At 42.0% G+C, this 21,101-nt stretch overlaps 1 long non-coding RNA gene across 1 annotated transcript in view; it reads left to right on the forward strand.

Annotated features, from left to right (window-relative positions):
* Nucleotides 1–21,101, forward strand: part of LOC131258605 (uncharacterized) — an 84,593-nt gene that overhangs the window by 46,786 nt on the left and 16,706 nt on the right. Inside the window, exon 2 of the long non-coding RNA XR_009178097.1 lies at nucleotides 9,140–9,192. This is a non-coding gene — a long non-coding RNA (uncharacterized LOC131258605). The remainder of the gene's footprint in view (nucleotides 1–9,139; nucleotides 9,193–21,101) is intronic.

Here is a 21,101-nt window from a genome sequence, read left to right on the forward strand (position 1 = left end):
TGATCTTGGGTCTGAAACCAGGTAAAGTTTGCACCGACCGATTTATCAAGGGACTTTTGTTGCCTAACGGAGGCATTAAAGGGGTTTAATCATGTTTTGCTAGATTGTTCATATTAGGAAAAGAAGAAAAAGTACAAGTTTAAATCTTTTTTAAGTGTTTCTTTGAATATTTAATTTTATGTTTGTAAAAACAAAGCAAATATGCACGAAAGAAAATAATATTACATTTTCACCTTTAAAGGAAACTAATGGGAATAGATGAAAATTAATCTTAAGTTCTGCATAGAATTGTTTGATAAATTAATTTGTTAAAACATCTGACAATCAACGCTCCAAATAAATACCTTATTTTGGAAAGTTAATAAAAATAATAAAATTTCCAAAGCTCTAACCCCGTTGCGCTGACCGAATTGTGGTTTCGCTTGTTGTGTTTTGGTTTTTCCGTTTATTCAATTCATTTTAAGGATAAAGCGCCGTTGACCGATTCACCGCATGAACTTTGTTTTTCTACAGAAAAAGTCCAAGGGTTTCGGATAATTTTACTTCACGGCTACAAATACCTTCCCTTGTAGGCCTCGCCTCCACCTCGGGTGATTTTCTTTCAACCACACGCGGACACTCAAATTTACGCACGAAAGTCCTTTCACTGTCACTCTTACCCTCTGTTCATCCATCCGCCGTCGCTGCCGCCACATCCGCCAAGTTGTGGTGTCGCCGAGGATTACCGGAAATTGTCCGTCCATCTTTCACCGCTTGACCTGCTCTGCCCTTTTTTGCCCGCCAAGGAACCGTGTACCGCGTAAGGGAAGACGATGTGGGGAAACTGAGGAGAGTGTGTTTGCGGGGTGGGATGTGTGAGAGAGGAGAGGGCGGCAAGGTCGAAGGACTACTTGTTGTTGTCGGTTTCGGCGTACCGTCCATTTTCGCAGCAGGGGCTTCTTGTTTTGGGCTCTTGCGGTGGGTTAACCTCAGACCAGGCGTCAGACAGGCATCCGAATGTCCTTTCCGCAGAGGGGGTGAGAGAAGGAGGGTGGTGTGAAGGTCGATAGACGACGACGTGTTGCTTCTGGCGAAATTTGCAACCACGGAAAACGTGCTTCATTTTCACCTCCCGACCACCGGCCGAAGGCCGATGTTTACATTGAAGAAGCTATTTTCGGATGGTTAAGGAGTGAATGTTCGAAGTCTTCTAATTTTACATCCAAGCTGCATAATTTTTGTATGTTCTACAAAAATCGATTTTGTTTACCCACCATTATTTGAATTTGAAGTTATTTTAATATGGTTTTTCCTAATACAATGAAATTTCTAACGTTTTATCGTTTTATTTATTATTTGGTTTTAGTTTCTGTATTGTTTCAAGAAATCTCTTATGGCATGTTACTTGGTTGAAATTTCACAAAATTGTCGATACTCAAGCTAAAAAACTTCTAATAGGATAAAAGATCTTGAATTGGGAAAACAAATATAAGTATTATTGGAAACGATGGTAAATAAATTCATTAATGGTTGTAAAACGCACAGATGATGATGTTTGTTTTTTGTTGTTTGATTAGGGCAGTAGATATCATTTTAACAGTCACTATGCCAAGAAATAAATCCTAAACATACTTTTATCAAATGATTGTGATTATTTATACCTTATATTATTTATACCTATATACATTCTTGTGGTTTTGTGTGAAGTAAAATTGAATTTCGGTAAAATCATTTCATAAAGAAAATTGTGAAGGCATAATTATTTTAAATCAATTTCAATTCAATCAATTCAATTTTAAAATCATTTTATATGATATGGTAGACTTTTTAATACATCTTTGAAATATACTCTCCAAAAGTCATAGTTAAGAGTTATAAAATTAAACGCTCTTAATGAAGATAGGCTTAATATTCATCTACTGATCCATCACGCAAGAAAGGCGTTACGTTATTTTCCTTATTTAGAACCAAACACTTGCCTAGTCGAGCAGTTTGTTCCTTCGTTTTACATTTTAATATTTTCCCCTCAAGCAGGAAGAATTTTTTTTTTTTTTTTTATCTGCCAATCGGAAATGATGGAGTTGCATCCCATTTCTTTACAGGCTAGTAGTTGTTTAAGTGCGCTCTCCTAATTCCAAAGGCCCTTCTATGTACATTTTAAGTGGGCGCATGGCGTTTCTCTTTTCTTTTTTATTTTACTCCAAGCTTCGGTTTTCATTTTTACGATGAAGAATGCTTCTTTTTTTAATCCTCATATGCTACACTCTGAGCAAGCTTAGGCTGAAATAAGAAAAGAGCACCGCGCCAACAAGCCCGAATGAGTTCACCGAGGATTCTCTTAGATACTTTCCGAATCATCTCCTAACGATGCAATAAAGGAGTTCATAATGTTTGCTGGTACGGTAGGTACCGCTGCTGGTGCCCGCGGAAAACTACGCGGATCGCAGGAGAAAATTTTCCTCGCACCGTCTGTAGACGAAAATCTTCGGCGACGCTTCGGCAATGGCTTTCAGTTTCACTTCGTGCTATTTCCCCATCTTGGATCTCGCGGCTCTCGTTTCGTCTGGTGGGAGACGAAGAGAGCAAGCTTTCCTTTAAAATTTCCATCTCTCCGTGTTTTTGATCCGTTCCGTCGGATTCCCTCCGCATTTTAAACCGTCCTGAAAGTTCGCGTGGCCAAGACAAACTGTCGGGAAAAATCCGTAACCTGAGAGCGTCGCCGCTCTGCGCCTGCCTCCGTCGTGTCCCCCATTCCTGTCTGGGAGCGGGTCAAGGGCTTAGTGAGAATAAATAAAATAAGTACAGATCGGTAGCGTAAAGGTCACTGTGAGTTTTACAAGAAAACAAATATAACTATGCGCTGGATGGAAGAAATGTGATAGTTTTACATCTATTTCGGTTGATTATGTTCCATTTCAAAGGTTGCATTTATTTTTTAAGTTAGATTTACTTGACAATCCACTTTCATTCCTTTTCAACATCGTTTATCTTTGGATATGGAAACGTTGCGCTGGTGTGATTCAATTTTTCCATTTTCACACCATCCGTTAGTTTAGATATGCTTGAAAAAGGATGTTTTTCCATTTTTCCTCCTAACAATGCAGTAGCTCGTTGTTTTTATCTACCATTCCCTGAATGTCCTCTGCTTCTTGAATAGTTCCTGTTTAGTTTTCCGCCTCCTTACCGCGTTCTCTCCTTTCGCACCTTCGCCACTTTATTATAGGTTTACTCTCTCACTTTGATGCTTCTCTTTCATTCAATTTTCCCAACGGTCACGATTACTACTCGCTTCCGTCTCGTTCGTTTTAAGTTTTGTTTGTGTTGCCATCGCGTTCGGGCAGCCGCTGGGAAAATCTGCTCGCAGCGAGCGGGAAAACGCGTGAGCGAATCAAAGGGAGACAAAACAAAGGAGCAAAGTGAAGAAGGAAAAAACATTAGAATACAACGGGGAAAACAGCCGGCAGATTTTCCGTCGCGTGCACCGTTGGTGTTGTACCGAAGTAACACACCGTTGATTGATGGTCGCGAGCTTGAAGGGTGGGTGGGCGGTCGAGCGGACGGGGTTTTGAACTGTTTCCTTCTTTAGAATCCTTCAAAATCCGAACGATTGTGTGGAATGGTTCGCGGACGATGCTGCGGCGGCCTTGCTCAACCGATACCATTTTCCGCTTTCCGACAGCGCACCATGGGTGGTGGCCGGGGGGTGGGTTGGTGGGTTTCGGAAAATAGCCTCGCGGAATGGGATTTTTGCGCTAGTTAGGCCCGCTCTTCACCAACGCCCACGTCGGCGTCGTCGTCCTGCTCGTCGGTATGGGTGGTTTTGTTTTACTTCGGTGTGCGTTTTTATTTTTTTACTGTTGTTGGCTTCCTCCTCTCCCAGTCTTTCCACTATGTATTTTTGCTCACGATAATGGTGTTGTAGAATTTTTACTTCCTTTCGGAATTGCCGCCCTCGGCGGTGGGGGAGGGACGGGGTTGCTACTTCAGCCCGGTTTTAGTTCGCTTTTTATTTTTTTTTATGTTTTTCGGTTCGTTTCGTCCTTTTGTGTCCCGCCCGATAGAAGAAGGCGCGAAATGCTCGTCGAATGAATGTCTTCGTTTGTGTGCCTACCGCCGAAGGGATGCTGGCCGGATGTGCATCTGTATTAGTGTCCGGGATTGTGTGTGTTTGAAAGCGGAGGGTGGTGTGGGCGTGGGTGCTGGGTTAGATTGAAGTTTTTATTTATTTTTATTTTATATCTTTTTTTTCTGTAGTGGAGGAAGGGAACTCGCGGCGAGCGAGTGGTTTGGAGGTGGGGTTTGCAGCTCCTGGCGCGAGATCGGGTTTCCATTTTTTTTTTTACATTTTACGTACGCTATGTTTTTGACAAAATTACTTTGTATTATATTGCGCACGGGAAAATGCTTTATGATGATAGTGGTGGAGACGTGCGCGATGGCGAGGGGCACTAAAAATGGGGTTTTGGAAGGGGGAAGAAGAAGCATTGCGCTATTTTAGGCAGGGGCCCCTTTTTGGTGGCTTGGGGGTGGTGGCGGGAGGCTGCGTTGAAAAGCTGCTAGTGGAGGAAAGGCGGTTGGTCGTAAAATCCATCGTTTTACAATTACACTTTATATTCACGACGCCGAAGCAGAGGCCGTTCGGGATGTTACTTTATATTTTCGGCACTGCAGTAGGTTTTTTTTTATGATTATTTGTACTTTATATCTTCGGTGCGCTAGCGCTCCTGGCAGGACACTCATTCCTTAGTGCTGCTCTAAGACATTTTGGAGCAAAAAAGGAGAAATGTTAAGAGAAGGCAAGTAAATAGAAGATGTAACGCCTGAAACTAAAACACTAATGTATTGAGTTTTGTGCAGGCGTGTGGCAGAGTAGAACTTAATTCGTGACATCCCAAGTAACATTTCCAAGACCTAATAAACTTTAACAAGTTTTATCAATGTTTTAACATAGGTGTACCAAGTCCAATTGGTTCTATAGAGGTTTCTCAGCAGGCAAAATAGGTTTAATAATTTTAACATCCTTAAAACCTTTTGAGGATAGCTATAAAACCGCTCATTAAGTCTAAAATCTTAGTAAACTTGAAGAGTCTGTAAATACGCTGTTAAGTCCTTCTTAAAACCTTCTCTTAAAACCAATCAGTGATTTTTGGTCTAGAAAAGGTTTTAAGGGCTGGTTTTGACAACGTTCTGTAGAGTGGGCCCTCTTACACTTAAAACGGGTTTATGAAGGTTTTATCACAGCCTTTAAGATATTTTACTCTTAAGATGAGACTTCATGATGAGCATGAACAACATCGTTACAACCATGATAAAACTTAAAATGTTACTTGGGATATTTTTATTTAAAAAATCTAGGGCAATTAATTGATGGAGTGAGGATTTATTTATTTTAGTTACAATTTGAATGATATCGAGAAAGAAATAAATGACAAATCCTAGTAAATTAGTCTTAATAAGACACGAATTATTTGCAAATGCTTCCGCTAGGTTGTAAACTGTAAGCTCTGCGGAAGTGTTTAGTTGAAAACTAATTTAATTAAATTGTTTATTGTACAAAAAGAGCAGGAGAATCTTCGTATCGGATTTAAAAACTGCAAGTTTTAGTCGTTTTCATATCACGATGTGTGTCCATTTGAAATTAAATTATTTTAAAAAAAATATTTAATATTTTCATTTACAAAAACAAGGAATAATGAACGTTTTGTGCAATACTTTATCAACCAACCAAGATGCTTTATCAACCCTGAAATTTAGCTAAATTTATCAAATCTTCAAAGAAGCACAAGAAAAATAAATTTTGTTATCAATTTTTTAATCTTATCTTTAACGTGTTTTATGAAGCTCAAATTTATTGGAAAGGCATACAGAATGCTTATTACACTAGATTCTGTTTTCTATTTTCCTTTGCAATAAATTTGAACTTCTGACACATGTGCTAAAAGAATACAAACCTGTTATTGAAATTTTTGTAATGCATATTTGATTAGTTCATAGTATTTAGCAAGGAACCTACATCCATGCCGTAACCGTCGTGTATTATTTTCATGTGTTTCTCAATCGATAACGCGTACACTACTGTAACGAGACAACTACAAAGGCGCCAATGCCCACAACGACGACGACGACGACAGGAACAATCATAAAACTGGTTGCTCCGCTCGACACTCTAACTGCCTACCAATACTACAGGCGAAAAATTACAGAAATGAACGAAAAATAAATATAAAACTAGTCGCTTCGCTGGCGGCTCTGAGCCGAACAGAACGAGAGAGAAAATGATACCGAACAAAAGAAGAAGGAGAAAAAAACACAAGATTCGAAGCGTTCTCGGTGTTCCAAGGGAGCACACAGACGATAGCGAAGCATTAGTCCGTTGTAACAATTTCTTAGTCTCTCCTTCCTTCCGAAATCATCCTCGTCGCAGTAAGGTTTATTCCCTTTTTTTTCTCGTATCGTCGCTTCTTGCCCGCTATCGAAGATGCCTTAGACTTTTCTTAGCAACGCGCCAGTAGCTCTGTTCAGTCCCTTCGTGCCATCCCCCCTCCGTTACCGCTACCGTTATCCTACACTCTAAACATCGGGGAAAACTTCGCCAAAACCACCACCCCTTGGGTGAAGTGTGGGTGGAAGGAAGGAAGGAAAACTAGCACCACTAAAGGCAGCTTGGAGTTTTCCACCACCAACTTCACCACCACCACCACTAGCAGCAACATCATCGTCCCCATTCGTCATCAGATCCTCTTTGCCTTTTCCAACCCAAACTCCCCCTCCCCCTCCCATTTCAACTTCTCCATGTGTTTCATCGTCGTTTTCTCTCCGCACCAACACTTTGTGCAGCGCTAGTAGAGGGTGGACTTCGGATTTTCGCTTATTGCCCATCTCGGCGTGTTTTATGGGAAAAATTCGAAAACGAATTGGCAGGAGATAAATGAAGAAAATTCCCTCCCCCCTCCCCCTCCCACCCATCACCAACGCGCCAAAGCACTCTGTCTCATAGACACAAACACATACACACATTGCAAATAACTAAAATCTAACGATTTTTCTGCCTTCGGTTGGTTGTTTTTTTCATCCGTTCACAACGATCTTGGAAATGATTTCCTTCATCTCTACCTCGGGCCCGCCCCCTCCCCCGGCAAACTTCTTTCCTCGCGCGACCTTTCCATACCATTCCATACCCCGCGGGTTTCATCTCTTATCACCCGTCACGCGAACCCTAATCTGAGCCGAGTCGCAGCCGCAACACAGTAGTGCTCAATCCCGGGGAATTATGAAGAACTAAAGCAAGAGAAGAGAACGAAAAAAAAACAAGAACACGTAAAAATAAACGCTAAAACATAAAACGTGCAGGCGCAGGCGAAACTGCTGCCCGCGCGAGCGATAACGAGAAAAAAGGCACACGATATTGATTAGAGGGATAGAGATAGAGCCGCTGTAAAGTTGAACCCCAAGGTGGAAGGAGAGGGGGGGGGGGGGGGATGAAGCATTAAAAAGTAGGAAAAAAATACAAGGAAAAACAGAATAAGAAAAGGCTCAAGTGCCTCTCCCACTCCCCGCTCGGCAGGATTCGTTCGCGATTCGACGAGTGTTCACTCTCGTCACGATGTACACCATTATGGCGCGCGATGTAGTTGTGTGTAGTGGAAGCCTTGTGTATACTAAGCCACCCACCCACCGCCCCCCGTTTCGCTCCCTACCCAATCATGGCCGCCTAGATTTCACGTGGTGTGCTTCAAATCGTTCGGTGGCTTAGCTAAAAACTGCAATGTGTTACTGTGTGTGTATGTGTATGTGTTTCCCTTGGCGATCCGCATCCTTTCCCCACCTCGTCCGCAAGGGGGAAGGAAGGGGATGTGAAGCAGGTTGGGTGGGACGCGGTAGGCGTATGTGCGTGTGCAATTTTATGGGGGTAAATTTTTAATCTTTCCCATTTTCCGCTACCGCCGTCATGGGGTGGAGGGGGGGGGGGGGGTGGGGGGGGGGAGGGTGGATTTAGTTGCGTTGGGTGGTTGTGGAGAAACCCGGCGTGGGCTTCTACGTTGGATCGACGTAGTAATTGACGTTGGGAGGCTTACAGTGGGCAACGACAAACAGTGCAAGATGAAGTTGAAAAAAAACCCTCTGTAAAACAGCAGCATCCTCCTGTCTTGGTGTGCTAGGAAAAAAAGAAAAGGAAAACAGATCGCGCCCGAACCGAACACGGGCTCGGAACGAAGCCAAGAAAGTACCGAAGAAATAAATCGCGTACCATTTGTGCCTCATCGTCGTCGTCGTCGTTCGCCCGCCTTCGCCAAGCGCCGCTCTTCGAATGAGGGGGGGATCCTTAAGAATCCTTTTTACATTTTACTCTCCCTCTGTTGGCGAGGTTCGAGATAAAAAGCCTTAGTGATGCGAGGAAGGGGCGAATGGAAGGTGTAGTGCAATACGGGGGGTAGTTTCGTAAACCGTTCGATTCTTTTATGTTGCTTCGCTTCGTTTTTTCCGCATACTTTCCCGCTTGGCTCGACTGTTCGGTTCGGTTTTTGGGCTGTAAAACTTAATGTATTCATATTTGGTATAATATTACATTGATGGAGAGTTTTTCTCTTCCGAAATCTTGCCTCCTGCTCTCGGGCACCATCTCGCTCCTTCCCGCTGGTCCTGGGTGCGTGCTCGCTTCATCCCGTTTAGTGCTCATCACGCACACTTTTTAAAAACACGGCCTGCGATGCTGCGAGGGGGAAGCGAGTTTTCTTTTCTTGTTTTTTTTTTGTATTTGTCTCTTGCTCCCAGGCTCGCTTTGGCGTGGCTTACTGCGCCTGCCAAGCAAATGCATTGTAAATAATTAAAATTTATAACCCCAATACACGACGACGACGACGGCGTCGACGGTGTGCGGGCCGAAGAAGCTGCTGGCAGTGTTTTTACGACAACACCACGTGGAGGAAAGCACGGCGGGAAGGGAGGTGGATTTTGAGGCGATATCGATCGCTAAAAAATTTATGGCATCCGTTTGAAGGTTTCCTTTGCTGGCAGTGGTCGGGATTCGGCCCGTTGTGCTGCAATTGATCCACGAATAACGGATCATGGCGAAGAAACTAAATACCATTTTGTATCGCTAGTGCCTACGTTTCACTTGGAGTTTGTAAGATATTTTAACACGTTTTCTTTTTTTTTCCAGGATCACTTCCTTGCGAATTATAACCCTACGGATTTTTAAACCAGGATATTCAAGTAAGTGAAAAGATTTTTTGGTTTACTTATTATGCAGTCTTTATGAAGTCGATTTAATATCAACAGAACAGATATGAGATTTTTCTCCTTTTGATGGAACAACAGTAATGTCTTGCTGGGGATCAAACGTTTTCTTATTTACTGTTAGAAAAACATTGAGTGTTTGGTTCCTACACCAAACTTCGCCGTAAGTTCGTTGTTTTTGACAAAAATGGTCTTCTAAACCTTTCGCATGAGCAAGCAAAATTGGAATATCTCTGCTTTGTACAATTAATTGTTTGAACGTTTGTATAAACATGGGAAAAATACCTCCATGCTTCAGTTGCCTTGTTTGGCGAACACACTGTTGATGTCAAAACCGTTTGTCGTACGAAAAAAAACTGTAACATGCAGGAGATTATTTATTTCAACTTTACTATAGGACGCTGAAATTACATATTTCGTTCAAATATTTTTTTTACTAACAAGTATGAAAGTAATATATAGCATAGTGAAAATTGTCATCTCGACATCAAATTTTTTTCTGAATAGGGCTTTTTCTCACTAAACTAGGTAAGGGGAACATGCTTTTCACTTGAAGCTGTTTGCAACATAGTGAGAATGTTTTGACCATTGCTTGATTTTTATTTAAACACCCTGCGAGTCCACCTGCGAAACAAAGTAATTGGCTACCGAAACTTATCACGGTGCAGCGCGTGTGTGTGTATGTGCCATAAATTTAATCCATTTTATCGCAGCGCATTTTTTCGTCGCGTGTATCTGCTTTTGCTCTGCTCGCAAATCTATCTACAACTTGCGGAACCATATGCGAAAATAAAACCACTTTGCCATTTGCTGGCTCTCGCGCGTCCGGACGGTGTTAGTGCATCGTAGACGTAAAACCTTCGAATAGATTTGCCACGTCTTTTGGCGATCATTAGAATCGAGAGGTGTGTTTAATCGCCACTTCTCGCTGGTCGTCGTGCGGTGTACGGGATGTTGTCGTTGGTGATGGTGTTGTTGTACGTAAAGCTGCTGTTGCTGCTGGTTGTCGCCATAATGATAGCGTTACCGAAATAGTAATGATAATAGAGTCCTATAGTGAAAAAACATTTCAAAACGAACAGACACACACTGGTTTCGCGAACTGAAAGTGGTACAACTGGTTGTGCTGCACCACTACACCACTATGCACACGGCCCTCATACGTTAGAGGACAGCGAAATCTTTGTTTCTAATCAATGTGTGTTTCTTTTTTCGCAAATGAACCATTTTCTTCTTATCGACTGTGGGTCTCCGCGGGGTGATGGTACCAAAGAGGGTTTTTTTCGGCTGGGTTCGAGGAGAACTACCACCGTTTGGTGCACCATGGTCCCTCTTATCCGTGCATCTTACCCTCCGTGCCTGCGACATGGACACAGTGTATTTCCTGTCGTGTTGTTACTAACCAGTTAAAACATCCATGTATAAGGCAAGAAACGAGGTAGCATGCTGTCACCAAAAAAATAACTATAGTGTTATTCCAACACAGCTAAGTACATACGGGCTAGAAGAAAAATACCGAAAGAGTACCATCTTCACGTTTTGTTCTTCGTTATGTAGAAATAATAAACAAGCTGATTGTCACCAGAGCAGATTGCCTTCGTTTGTATCCTGTCTCTGGATGAATTTACACCACGTGTAAGAAATCGGTTCGCCAAAAAATCTGTTGTTATATCAGTCTGAAGGCAATAGATTGATGACCCTGATTTTTGAATTTGATGATAATCTTCTATATCACCTTGAGTTCAAAATTTTAAAATGTGACATTCTGTTTTTCATAACAAACTTGAACGTGTTGAAGAATATTTTCCAGATCAACCTTCACAAATCTGTGTTCAAAATTACCAGGGTAAATGTTGATAGTGATGATGTTTAAATCCAATCGTCTAAGCTTCTCCGTTTATATGAACCGTATAAACAAGTTTCTAGTTATTCATAAATTAAATTGTATTTTGGTAATTTTTTTTGTATTTTCACGTTACTTATTCCACAACAACAGAGTTTGTTTGCCAATTTCAATATTACTCGGTTATTTAATAAATGAATCTTTAGAGACTTTACAAACTAACAGAAATTACAACTTGATTTAATTCAAGCAATTTATTAAGTGCAACACCTTTTTTGCAGATCCTCATTTTATTTGTTTATCTCTCTCACATATTTATAGATGGCGCATATTCTTAGACACAGGCGTTGCCACTAAACTATAGCTCGAAGGCAGGTTGTCTTTAAGGCAGCAAGCCTTACCCGCTTCTGTGTCTAGCTCATCGTTTCTCTTACTCACAAGTCTCTTGTCGAAAACATGAACACAAACAGGGTAATTGTGGTTTTCCTAGATAATTAAACTGTAACAACAAAGAACATAACCTAATTTATACTTTAAAACAAACTTGTGCCCATGAATTTTTTCCTATTACCCGAGTGCATTTTCCGAGTACATGTTTCAGAATTTAGAAATCCCTACATAAGCAGTGAATTCGTGGATATAAACTAAATTTCATAGCAGTTGTTTGGTTTGTTTTACTTGTTGCTGCCGTATATTTGTGGGTCAGTACAAAACATTTCATTTAAGAATAATGTTGCTTCATTTCCTTTTTGCAGGCAGCTTTTTAAAATTATTTCTATTCTATAATTCTACATAGGGTAAGTGCACCCATAGTGGAGCTAGTACCAATAGTGGTGTTAGTGGAATAAAATCCTAGCTCTACGCCGATATATAAACAATGGAGTTATTTGTTCTTCTATGAAATGTTCTTTGATCTTCTGCGGAGTGTTCAAAAGGTGAATCATCTCATTCCGTAATATAGAAGCTCCAAAATTCATATTTTCAAAACAGGTTTTCAAAACATGCTGCATTCCTTAAGAATCTATAACGAATATCATGATTTCCCTAAGGCTATAAATCACTGCAAAATCATCAAAACTATATGATTTCGCTACTTACATACTCCAATATAATTGATTTACACGAACTTAGTGCATTTTAGCATAATTTTATTATATTTTCATAGTTTTTACCATAGTGCCACTATAGGCACAAAAACCAGAGTTGTTCCTATAGTAGCCATAGATTTTTTCACAAGTATATTTTAGTTTTATTCCGGTTTTTGACCAATATAATCAGGTAAATTTAGTGATTTTATTCTGTTTCTACAAATTAAACAAAGCGGAACTGGAGAGAAGGCTCAGCAGAAGAAACAGAGGACAGAAAAAAGAAAGCGGGCGAAGGATACGCTATAAAGCATATACTATAGTTTTAGCTGTAATATTCAGAGCAGTTTTTATGAATTAAAATTGGACATATTTCGGTAAAACAATACAGTCTTTTCAATGACAACGCATTGGTCAAGGAGTATTTTACCGTTCTGTTAGAAATATGCTTCAAAAATAAGTAATAGTGAAAATATATTCAAGTTTGTCGTACTACCACCACTATAGGAACACGATACCACAACTATAGGAACCATACCACCATAATAGGAGCAACCGACTAGGAAGAAGAATACGCTTTTTTTCGTGTATTTTGTATGGTTTACGGTGAAAATTGATGTTTTCCAGAAGAAAAGTCATGTTTCGATCATAATTGAGTCATATATGTAGAATATTGTGTTCTTAACACTCATTAATAACACCTAATTGGTATTTACATTACTAAGTGCACCACTATTGGTACAGTTACCCTAATTAACTTGTTTGAATAGAACCAATATTGAAACTAAGAGACAAGACCAGATAAACACAAAACAAAAGCTGATGAGTTAGAGAAAAAGTCAGATGCGTTAGACACAGAAGTTGATGCGATATTTCAATCATGGGTGGGTTATTTGCCAAGATAGGTGGCAACGACTGGATTAGGACCAATATTATGCACAGCAAAAGAGATTCTTTTTTAAATTTTCCCATTGAACTAGTGCTATAGTATGAACAGTTCGATGGTTGATGGTGGTTTGAAATGGTTTGAAAAAATAGCATTTATAAATTAAATTTAACGAGGCTAGGCTTCAGACATCATTCTTCCATCAATTGCTTGCATTCGAGTGTTTTGAGAAATCGGAGCTCTCATACGGCACAAACAACCAACGCGCTCTGGAGTGGCATTTGCCCAGGCTTGATAAAAGTGGTGTCGTTCCCTGTGGAAAATGGATGCCAGAAAAAGGGTGAGTGTGGGGGTGAACACTTCATCAGCATCCTTGTTCGCTTCTCACCCGCATCACTCAGACGGTGGCGACAACCAACCGTTTCCCAAACGGGCATGCATACTTCTTCATCCTTTATTTTACACAGCACACGCCATCGGATACATTGCTGCCTGCCAACACCTTGGCCCGGCGCTTTGCAAATTTCAGCGTGGGTGCTTGTGCTACGTGAAGTCATTAGAAGTGGTAATCATACATCATCGAATTGACGTGCTCGGGTCGACGGGAACATTATTTCAAAAAAGTTAAACAAAATAAAAACGCCAACCAAACAGCGCTTGCCTAAATATGTATGTATGCTTCTCCGGTGTGGTGTGGAGCGCATGTTTAGTTTAGTTACTTTACATTAACGACGTGCAGAAGCGCGGCCGGGGTTTTTCATCCCATTTTCCTGCATCCCTACCTCCAGCCTCCTCACCCCCCCTGGCAGCCACGGTGCCACTGTTTTTAGTACCGAAGGGTGGCCCTTTTTTCGCGAGATATTACAGCAATTTTATTGCCATATCAAACATAGCATTAAAAAAAAAACAAGACGAAAGAAGAAAACAGCAGCCCCCCGTTTTCAGTAGTATTCAGTAGGATAGGAAAAAAAGGAAATAATAATAATAAAAGTAAAAAAACGCGGTCCTGAGTATATACTCCTTACCACCAGCCTCCAGTTAGCTTCCTCCCTCCTATGTTGCGCTAGTTCGCAGCATCGTTTCGTCATAATATCATCATACCCTTGGGTGGCTTTCGTGGCTCCCAGCCCCACCCCCCTCTATTACACCCTGGTTATAAACGACGAGCGCACACCACGGCACGGATGGGGGATGGAGGATGGTTTGTTCGCAAGGGGGTAAGAAATATAAAACTGCTATATTGCCCGCGCTACTATGGCTTAGAAGCCATAACATAATGCAGTATCAGCAGCAGTAAGCTAAACAAAAACGGAGAGAAAAAATATCCCCATCCCCCCACTCGCCACCCGAAAGGGTGTACCTTGGGGTTTGTGTGTATGCGCTCGCGTGCGCGTGTGTGTGATGCATCGGATGGGAAAAACCTGGGAGTTATTTGCCCGCTGAAAAATATATCCCCTTGAAAAATATTAAAATGTAGGTAAACGCGTTTGCCGTATCACACACACACACACTAGCACATGAACAAAACGGGAAAAACTAGAAAAAGAAAAATCACAAGCAAGCCCCCTGAATAGCGGCGGGCCCGGGGTTGATTTTCCCACCATTCCACCGTCGTTTTATTTTTGTAGCCTCCATCGCCCCCCCCCCTCCCCCTCTCCTTGCTTGATAACCTCCCGTCGGCTCGTTACTGTATTGCCCCATTTTGCGATAGTAGGCTCTTCTTGCGCCGGATGAATCCTTGCCAGCACAGCCTCCCTGTCCCACCATCAAACCCAGCGGTAAAGTTTGGCCCCAACCCCGTCGCTCGTATTTGCGCCCCCCAGCCTCTTCCTCTCCTCCCCTTTACGCGAAGGTCGTAAAAGTACGGGGAGAAAACGCGAGCGCGAGTGAAGATAAAAAAATAATATAAAATAAAATAAAATCGACAATTCCATGCGGCATGCGGAATGGGGAATGGGAAGAGAGCTTCAGGGCGCGGGGGATGGATGGTCCTGGTACGGAACGTTGTGTCTTGGCCGACTGGGATAGGCCAACGAAGGCCAGAATTTGGATGTGTCCCAGGGAAAGGGCAAAACAAACGAAAACAACAGTAAATGAAAAACAGTGGAATCTGGAAAACGTAGAGTTGCAAAGCGAATAGATCATAGTTTCATCATAAGAACTACTTTAAATGTACATGACAATTAAATGTGCTGTCAAAATTTGTAATGAACCAATGTGTGGTATAACGCAGTTAGAACTAACAATAATGTTTCCAACGATTATAATAAAAATAGTTTTTATACAATTCAATTCATCTACATAAATGCTTACTTGAGATCATGTTTGAAAATTGTTTTAAAAACGTAATGTTCCTGAATGTAGCTTCGCAAGGAAATCTCTCAATCCCGTGAAACTTTTGTATAAAATTTTCAAACATCAAATTGAAGAACCTGCTCATGCAGTTAGTTTAATGTTGTATAAAACAAATAAAAGGAAAACAACAAATATAACTAAAACCGTAACGGATGCCACGGGACGTGCGGGAAAACGGTCCGATAGTGGCCAAAATGGTGCAAAATCGGACGATTCTTCCTTCATGCACCATCACTACAAGCACTATTACTACTACCACTACTACTATCACGACCACTATTACTGTGTTACCATCCTAAGCAGATTCAGTTCGTCGCGTTTTCCAATCTAGAAAAAAAAATCGCCAACACACAAAATCAAGAAAGAAGAGTAACTTCTTCTTCCCCACCTTCGTACTTCCAAAAGCGCCTCCTGCCCATCATTGTGGATCGCGGTTCGCTTCTAGTTCATCGCAGAAGCCGCCGCAGTGAGTGAAGACGAGACGAAGAGTGGGCAACCCGTGGAAGGGGGGGCAATGCAGAAACCATCCGCTGCCACCTCCCCGCGGAGCGCGGAAAACTGTAAAAAAGCTTCCTTTTTATGTATCGAACATATATAAAAGTGGAGCATAAAAAATCGCTGAGAAAATAACAATATCTGTAGTCACCTTCTTCCGCTCAGGCATCGTCCACCTCCTCCTCCTCCTCCTCCTCCTCCTCCTACTTCCCCATAACATCCTCGTCACCTCGACGGCATTCAACATCGGATGCTGTATGGTTGGCGGGGGGCAGCATCGCAAGCACAGCAAGGATGTCCATGGTCGGGGGTGGGGGGAGCAGGGGTCGGAAATGCGGCTACGACATAGGCGCGCGCGGTGTTAGAAAATAATAACGAGCCCTAATACTCATGCATTAACTACGTCGTCCTTACTTGTGCCTTGCTTGATGTGTTTTTTTGTTGTTCTCGTTCGCTTCCATCTGAAGCCAGTTTTCCATGTTCTCTTTCTCTTTCTATCTCTTTTCTCCCTCATCGCTCTCTCCTTCGCTTTCTCTCTCTCTCTCTCTCTCTCTCCCTGTCTCTCGATCCTGTTTGCTATTAAATCTCTCTTTTACTGCTCCTTCTCGCGTCGTTACTGCGGTTCACAGTACCATGTTTTTTTTAAGGTTTTCTTTCATTCGTTCGTTTCATTTTATGTTACTATAACATGTTCTCAGCAGTTTAAATTTCTTGCCATGTTTTTTTGTCTTGTTTTGTTTTACTGTGCTCCTCTCTTTGGACTGTTTTGCGATATTTCGCGGCTCCATCTCGCTCGCTCAGGTGTGTTTCCCGTTCCGTTTCTATGTTGTGCAGTTGCTTGCTGGCGTGGTTTTTCTCTTTTCTCTTTTCTTTTTTGGTTCAATGTTTTCTTCTCCATCCTTCCTTTTCCACAATCATCCCCCCCAATCTGAGGATTTCGTGCTGCGTGGATAATAGTCATAGACGTGGAGCAGAGGCCGTGGGAGGATAGGGTAGAGTGGGTGGCAAAAAAGGATATTGGAGAGCACCCTGTACAATTTTTATGTTTGCCTCTTTTCGTTTTTGTTTAAACTCGCTTTGTCCCATGCTAACGTGCCCTTCGGTGATGTTATGATGGTGGTGGATTCGGCAGTTCTAAGCGCGGATTTGAGTACTTGAAAATGAGCGCGAACGAGACGGCTGGTTTGCGATAGGGCTCTGTGGAGGCGAAGGCAGCACACCAACCCAAACCCCGTGGCATAGAATGCGAAGGGGAATGGAAAACCCCTTGCGCGCGGAAAAATGAGTAGAAAAAATAAAACCAAGGGATGCTGTTGCTCTGGTGGTGGTGCTTCTGCTTCTGCTGCTACTGCTGCTTTTCCAACTGATATGATGTCGTTCGTTTGTTCTCGAGTGTTTCCCGCATTCCGGCCCGGTTCGGTGATGCTGGCAAGGAAACGGCCAGCTGCCGGGGGAAAACGAGACCCGAGAAGTTAACTTCCAGCTAAACACGCACTTTGTAGCACAATAGGAAAAGGGAAAGCAGGAAAAGATGACTCGGATGGTTAGCGTTATGAAGTAGGAATAGAAGGGTGGGTTGGTGGGAAAAGGAAAAAAAGTGAACTGAACTCACCTACAATGACACATACACCCGTGGCGGCGTGAAGCACGCATCCAAGCTGGCGGGAGATGTGTTCGTAGAGTTTTAAAATGAAAAGTGTTGGAACGAAAATCCTTTTGCGGAGTTAGATGGGCGAGGAAAAAAACGGAATGTATCTCCGCTATGATATGGGGAGGTGGTAATGAGTATGTGGGTAGAAATGTAGTAACATAAAACTGTGAAACGGTGGAAAACAAAAGGAAAATTTTCATCCATCTGTTCATCCATTCAGCCGGTTTATTCAGTGCACATTTATAACGCCGTTCGCTTCCTGTAGTTTGCCATTACTGTGGCAGTCGCTTTTGCGATGAACCCTTGGGTGCAGGATGTTGTGCATGTTTGAAGTTTTTTAATTTAATTAATCCGACTTTCGATGAGTATACTCGCTTTTCTTCTAGCAATGCATTTTTTTTATATCGAATGTCTTAGGGATTGGTACCTCAATAGTTTCAGTATTATTTTGAAAGGAATGATTTGTTATACGATGTTGTACTTATGGTAGCGCATTCATATCGTAATTAAGTATTTTTAACATATCGGCTTGACACGTAAAGAGTAAATGTGCTTTAATTATAAAAAAACAAACCGTTTTCATAATAAAAGATTTGAAAATTCGTAAACTTTGATTACAAATAGACCTACTATCATTTGATGCCATCTTCTTAATTTTTGTGACACAAGCTTTCCACTGAAGGGTTAGCATTTATTTGATGCATCGATGGTCTGGCAAATGCGTAACGTATCCTTTTCATGCTACGAATACACCACCCCCTTCCCCTTCCCCTTCGTGTTTCAGAGATGCATGACCGAGTTCTTCTGCATCTGCATACAAAAGTCTCATTCGTCGTGTCACCCTCATTTTCCACCCGGGCAAAATCGTCTTCTGTGAAGTTTATCACCAGAAAGTAGGGTTGCGAAACAAAGATGGTAACATTGTAACAGTAACGTTGTGCGGATGCTGTAACCCTTCACTCTCTTTCTGGCCCAGCACGACAAGCTGACTCGTGTCGAGTGAAAGCACAAGCGTTCGGGCGAAGGAAACAGGCTAGTGCGGGCGAGCGGCACAATTGACACCCGATTCGGTTTTATCGTTTATGTGTTGTAGATGTCCGGACCGGACCGACCCATCTCTATTTTGTTGCGTTCGTCTCTTCATTTACTAGCTTAAAGAAAGACAAGGAAAATTGCAAGAATGTAAAATTGTCCCAAGGAAACCGTCTTGAGTTGTCCGATGTGATGTTATGTTCTAAGGCAGGTCTTGAAGATTAAAAATAAACATTAAATTGGTCATTAATGCGTATCGTTTGCATTGGTTTTCTAGCAGTTGTATTGATAAAAACAGAAGCATATATCAATAAAATAAATTAAAACAAACAAAATTGGTTATAAAATATTACTGATAAAAACAAATTGTACATTTGGCTGCCAGTTTTTACAAGCTACAGTAGTATAACTAAGTATTAATTTGAAATAACAAACACTTAACTTATAAAATGTAATCGTTTACCTCTCAATATCCTTCCTCAGACCTGCTTCCAAAACTCAGCTCCAATCGCTCGTTTCTGCTTTCATAACTACTAATGTCCTCGCTTTTCGGCAGTGATTTTTAATGTTCTAACAAACACCGCTACATATAACCTTACCCACACAACAAACCTTGCGCGGATACATAAAAAAGCACACGTCTCTTTATTTTTGAATTCTATTGTTTTCTATTATTTTTCCCTCCGTTCTTGGATGCCGGTGTAAAACGACAGGAATATCTAACAACTACCCCTATAAAATATGAATTCGGGAAAAAAGTGAACCAACGAAACCAACGAGACTCTGCGCCAAGAGGAGTTGCTTAGGATGGTATTCGCTCTTTTGGGCACATTATTTGCTCAAAACCAGCATAATATCCTTGCATTCGCGCGTCCTTCCTTCCAACCTTGCACATGCTGCAAGTACACTCCCCGGCCCTCGCTGGGCCATGAGATTTTTCCCAATTTCTTGGGGAGCGCGGTTGCCAGGATGGCTGGTGATGGTGGAGTCTAGTTTTGCCGTTTTCGTTACTGCTAATGCTGCCAGCCTCCTCCCTTCTGATGGCGCGTTTTTATGTGGTAGTTACATGACTGACTGGCTGACTTCACTCCCCGGGGGGTCTCTGAGTTCTTCGTGGCTCGTCGGGTTTGGGATGCGAGTCGAGTTTTCTTTCCCTTTTTGCTCGCCTCCCGCTGGAATCCGTTTTGTTTGGCATCTTTCGGCCAACGTGATGCCGGGCGTCTTTGCATTGCAAAAAAAAAAAACTAAGTTTCTCTCAGCATCTCGGTCTCTCGTTTCCATTCGCGTTTTCCTTTACGTACGCTGCTCTCGATTCTAGTGCCTTACACTTTTCGCCACCTTCCTTCTCCGCATCGTAGTGTAAGTAAAGTTGTAAAATATGGAGCGAAAAAAAGCTAACATAGCGCTGAAATTGCCACTCAAAATTTAGTGTCTGCAGAGAAGTTTCGGTTTGATAGATTTTTTTTCCAGTTTTCAAAATCAGAACCAGTTTGTCAGCTCGGTCCAACGGTCAATATCATCATATCTCGTTCTATTTTCTTGGAAATACTATTTATCGTTTCTGAGTTTCGTTTTCCTCATTTTTTCGTGGACACTTTTTTTTAGCGTTTAACTATTATTATCCTTATTACTTTCCATGAAATTGTTATTATCTTTTAATAGAAACTTTAAAAACACCAAGGGTGTGCAAAGTCAACCACAGTGACCGGAGTCGGTGGGTCAGTGTTAGTTAAATTTTTTTTAACGCTCAACATGATGACTCCTCGTTTCCGTTTCCACCTGCACTGTACGTTACCTGGCAACTTATTTCCATTTGTCTACGTTTTGGTTTCTACGTCCGTTTTTATTTTTCAAACTTGTGTGCTGCAGCATCACCCCGTTGCGGACGCGGACGCCACACCAGCATTCTCTACTACTAACACTAAATCCCTAAGCACTGTTCAAAACGGCCCTAACTATGGGCTAAGCCTAGAGTAAAGAGGACCGTTTCTATCCAGCAAGGATGGAACCAGTAAACCAGGAGAGAAAACGAGAGCGACATTTTGAATGGGCGAAAGGGAGAATAATGTTGGCATACTACCTCCCCCCTCTCCTCTGCAGCCTACCCACCGCCTCCCTATGCCCATTTTTATATTTTAGCGAATTTTGTATTTGTGCGACATTTTCCTTTTTAACCGTCTCTCATATTTGTATTTATTTTTATTTTCCGCGCACAAACTAGTTCGGCTGGGGGGTTACCCGGCGAGTGGGTTAAGGGGTAAGAGGTGGTGGTGCTGGAGACGACTTACGTACAACTGAAATGGTATTAGTGATGGGCTATAATGGATTTTCGGCGGTTGCGTCGTCCTCGTTCTCGTCGCGGGGTCGGATCCCGTCGTCGTCGTCGTCCTCGTCGTCGTCGAAGTCGATATGGTATCGTTAAGGAGAAGTTGTTAGGCGAAGCGCACTTTCGTCTGCGAAGGACTGAAGGCTGACTGGGCGGCGGATCCAGTGTTGGAGGATGGGGTGGATGTTTAGGGTGGTTAAAAAAATAAAAAA

Source organism: Anopheles coustani, chromosome 3 (genome assembly GCF_943734705.1).
Source record: "Anopheles coustani chromosome 3, idAnoCousDA_361_x.2, whole genome shotgun sequence".
Taxonomy (NCBI): domain Eukaryota; kingdom Metazoa; phylum Arthropoda; class Insecta; order Diptera; family Culicidae; genus Anopheles; species Anopheles coustani.